The sequence below is a fragment of the Cynoglossus semilaevis genome, chromosome 20 (assembly GCF_000523025.1).
Source record: "Cynoglossus semilaevis isolate Cse_v1.0 chromosome 20, Cse_v1.0, whole genome shotgun sequence".
In the NCBI taxonomy this organism is placed as follows: domain Eukaryota; kingdom Metazoa; phylum Chordata; class Actinopteri; order Pleuronectiformes; family Cynoglossidae; genus Cynoglossus; species Cynoglossus semilaevis.
This window is the reverse complement of record NC_024326.1, coordinates 12,455,168-12,460,157: the sequence shown is the minus strand read 5'-3', so window position 1 is coordinate 12,460,157 and position 4,990 is coordinate 12,455,168.

The window sequence follows — 4,990 nt, the reverse complement described above, 5'->3', positions numbered from 1 at the left end:
GCCAAGCCCTGACTCCCCCCCCCAACCCCATCCTCCCCCCTCCTCCACCCCCCCTCTCTCCTCTCTCCTCTCTCCCCGCCTCCGTCCTCGTTGTAGCTTTTCTGTGATCAGGAGCAGACAGATTCAAGTTCCAACATTCTTTGGCTCTTACTCAAGTTGATGGATGGATGGATGGATGGATGGATGGATGGATGGATGGATGGATGGATGGATGGATGATGGATGGATAGATGGATAAGGGATTAATAAATAGGCAGCTTTAATCGTTACAGATATAGATTAAAAACATGCATGACTGTCATGTTGTACTGTTGAAACACTCAGCTCGTTCTGATTCACACATACTGTACTGTATGTTGTTGAATGTTGTTCAACACACAACACAACAGTGTGGCTGAGAATAAATGCAGTCAGATTAAAAGTTGCCTGGTCCCAGTGGGAGACACCAGTGTGTGTGAGAGCACCGCAGCCGCTCCTCGGGGACCGGTGAGCAGCTGCTGGAGGAGCGAGCAGTTACAGTGGTGGTTGGAAAGGAGCAGAGGAGGTCGCGTCAGTGAAACAGTACGTCGACGTGGAAATCCCAGCTGACGGTCGCGCGGCTCATAAGACAGAAGGAGCGCGAGAAGACGAGGCTTCGGAAGGAACTGGAACAGGTGTGGAAGTGCAGCACAATCCCAGTGGTAATAAGGAGTAAATTACTACAGAGGGATATGGGCTCCCACAGATCACAGGTACGTACTGTATATATATATGTATGTATATATATGTGTACTGTGTATTCATTTACTTTCATATATGTATGAATCTGCAGTTCGTACAGTTCAAGTTTTTAAATCAGAAAAAACATCACAGGAGTTTAGGAGTGACATCTAGAGTCATGCTAACTCTTATTTTATTTTTATTTTTTGGTTGCTAACGTCTGCACATATGCTGAAAGTATAAATTGTATGTATTGTTTGTTTGTTTTTTTTAAATCCGTCATGTTTGTTGCGGTGGTGTGTAAGTTCATTCAGCAGCATCACTCAGCGTTACAGATGTGGGCACTGTTCCATTTCTTAGCTTGGCGCCAAACGTACAGGTGACATGAACCATTCAGCTGATGGCAGCGTCAGTCAGGGACAACCCTTAACTCTGGATCATTAAATCAATGCGGAGGACACGGAGCAGCGAGGCCGCCCCCTGTAGGATCCATGCTTCATTGAATTACCTGTGTTTTGGCTCGGCCATCTTTACCCTCAGGTCTCAGCAGCACGTCTTAAATTTCCAAGATTTTATCCTGCACCTCCTTTACCACTTCATCAAGCTTCATGCTCAGGATCTTCTTCAACTATTTTTGCACCAACAAAGAACATTTTGGTTCTATTTCCTTTTACATTCTTCTTCTTCTTCTTCATCTTTTTACTAAAGCCCTCAGATTAAACAGTGAAGCCTTCCTCCTGTTATTATTCCTAATGTTATTATAAACCGCTGCCCCTTTTGCCCTACTTCAATTAACTGCCCACGAGGGCAACGAGACGCTGAACCGAAGGAGGAAAATACACAACACCGTTTTTATCCATCAGTTCTATCAGGCAGGTGGTGGTGTTGGTGCGGTGGTAGAGCGTGCAGAAGGTTGAAGTTCAAATCCACCTACCAACTTGTGATTGTGCTAAGACACGGAGAAGGTCGCGTTAGGAAACACCCCGGACTTTAAGCCGCTGCCCCACTCACGGCCGCGGTGACGACCCCTGATAACAGAGAGGGGTCAGAGGTCGCCTTCAATCATCTTTAATAATTACTCTACGTCCTGCCTCAACATCTGAGGAGACACATGGGCTGCTGGGTAAATCACACGTCTATTCTCAGGTTGCCCCGACCGTGAGGCAGAGTGAGGGATCGCCATGGTAACTGGAAACTGGTTCAGTGAAAAGAGAATTACCATAAAGGACCATAAGATACTGTGTGAAGCCCTGACTGTGAAAATATTTAGATGACATTACTTCTCAATTGCACACTTATGTATCCATGCAGAAAGCACTTGCAGCCTCAGCAACACAGCTGCTGATCTGGGTACAGTGTGAGAGTGAAGTACCCCCCCACCCCCCCACACACACCCCCCACAGAGAGGCTTATTATAAAAGCACGACTTGGTACTGAATGGGTCTGAGCGTCTAATGATGGTTAATGGAAAAACACTGCTGTTCACTGGAACAAGTTTCAGACATTAACATTAACAACTCTTGTTCCTCTGAGCCAGGCTCTTATTTTCTAGACGTAAAGTCAGGTCCAATCAAATCATTCGTATTTGTGCAGAACAATTTTACGAAAAAATATTTTTTTGACTCAAAGCTTTTGACATGAAAATAAAAATAAGTACACCCCCCCCCATCTCTCTGAATGGAAGATATTTAAGTACAAATATATGTGCGGCTGGAGTTCTCCGAGGGCAGACTCTACATCCTGGTTCTAGTGACTTTAAACCCCTGGTAGATTTTTCCAGACGTTGTCAACTTTAGACTTTAGTCATTCAGAGGGAGAGAGAGAGAGAATGGTTGGATTTGAAAGGTAAATGTGTTAAATACTGTCAAATAAATGTACCATTTTATTTCAGTCTTCATGAAGCAGGGTTTATATATATTTGTTCTTTTTTTTTCTTGGTCTCTAATCGATGAACGGAGGATTGTTTTCATTCTCTCTCTCTGTTCTAGTCCTAATCAAACTTCACTGCCCTCTCGATTGAGACCAGTGAAAGGATATCTGGTGGATGTCGACGCGATGATGGATGTGATACAGTTCAGCGGTGATAATGATCAGACTTACAGCAAAAGGGAACATGAAAAATGCATCCACTCCAGCTTTTGTCCTGGAGAACGCCGTTTGCTCTTTGCAGAAAAAACATACAGTGGAGACAGCGAAAGGTCAGAGGGAGAGAAGAGCATTTGTAAACACCAGAGGAGAACTGCTTACACCCAAGAACGGAAACGTCATCATCAGGGAGACAAACGTGTGTGAGGCCACGGTGGCTGTGAGCAGGATTCATGAGTGGAGGTTAGACAGAAAAGGTACAGCGCAAAGTTAACGACGAACAGTGTCCAGTTCTACAGGAACCAGTGGTTGGTACAACAATAAAATAAAAAACAGTGAAAAAAGACCAAAAACTTGAGATATGAGAATATGAGAAATTAACCAAAAGGTGAGACAGTGAGACAGTGAGACAGACAGTAAGACGGTGATACGGTGGGACAGTGAGACAGTCCATTTCTCAGGTGTTCGTGTTTCCGTTCGTGGCTAACGTCCCACAATCCTCTGTGCTGCCACACAGTGAGAACAGCCTCCAGGGACGAGGCCTCCTGACCTACAGCCTGCAGCCTGCACCGTGACGCTGCCTGTGTCTGTGCTGCCTGTCTGTGCTGCCGTTCACCTCGAAGGAATCAACTGAAGGCCGGGGCCGCCGGATTTTACACCTGCAGAATAACATGTCAGCTATTTCACCGGGTTTTGAAGTTGGCATCCATTTAGAGGAGCACGTTCTCCGTTCCTCTGAGCCATTCACAGTCCGAACACTCTGGGAAAAAGTGGTTAAAAGAAAGTAAAAAAAAAAGGACTTTTTTCGTCAGAGGCTAACCTTGACTCACACTAGCTGTCTAGCTGTTACTGCTGCTGCTGGTGCTGCTGTCACTGCTGCAGCTGCTGCTGCTGCTGCGGCTGCTGCGGCGGCTGCTGGTGCTGCTGTTACTGCTGTTACTGCTGCTGCCGCTGCTGTTACTGCTGCTGTTACTGCTGTTACTGTTGCTGCTGCTGCTGTAACTACGGCTGCTGCTGCTGCTGCGGCTGCTGCGGCGGCTGCTGGTGCTGCTGTCACTGCTGCAGCTGCTGCTGCTGCTGCTGCCAGGACCTGACCTCACCAAGTCCAGTGGTCTTCCAGGACCCCACCCTGATGGAGACACAATCATTCAGTTGAAGGAAACCGCAGCTTCCATCAAACAGCGTCAGTGACTGAGATTTATTTTTCTACTGATTTTTAAAATGAGTTGTTGAGGGAAGAGGATATTGGAGCGTTTTATGGACTGCTCCTCCGTACCACGCTGCCGCTCCAGACCTGAGTTACTGCTCTTCTTAAACTTTTATAGTTTTCCAAATTACACTGACAATGAGGAGAGTTTCTCCAAAGAGGGCGCTGCAGAGTGAGATTTCCATCTGACTTCAGTCGTTCACCTGCTGCAGCTCTCAGCCACAGGTCAACGCACCCAAGCAGAACCACTGGATATAGACAGGTTCTTCACTTTTACTGGGGGGGCAGCAGTGAGCTGTCGGGGTGAGTGACAGGGGAGAGAGAGGGAGAGAGAGGGAGAGAGAGCATTTTTTGACTCATTTGTTTCACTGATTTGTAATTTCAAATGTGTTCAAACACCAGCTCTGAAGTGGAAGAGGAGAGGGTTTGGGGGGTGGGGGTGTTTACAGTCATTAACATAAGGGGGCACTGCAGAGTAACTCTGACAATAAACCATTTATATTCTCTGTGTTCTGTCTCTGTTTGTGTTACAAACTGTGACAAAAATGACTCAGTAACTACAGAAGTTTGTTTTGATCTATTATTGGAAGAAGAAGAAAAAAATCCAAAACAACTTTGACATCTCCACACACACACCCCTCCACACACACACCCCTCCACACACACACCCCTCCACACACACACCTCCACACACACACACCTCCACACACACACCTACACACACACACACCTCCACACACACACCCCTCCACACACACACACCCACACCCGCGCGGGCCAGTCTGGCCCTCACTGGCCTGCCAAGACCTGACCTTCCAGTTATAACCATGATCACCCCCATGAGCACCAGTGGCATCTGGCTACTGCCCCTGTGTCCGTGGTCCACGACCAGCCTGACTCCACGGTCCTGTCGTCCTGCCCGCCTTCACGCCACTCGTCAGCTCGTGTCCCCGCGTCTCTGTGATTTATTGGCACGGAGAACGATGCCACGAGGAGCAC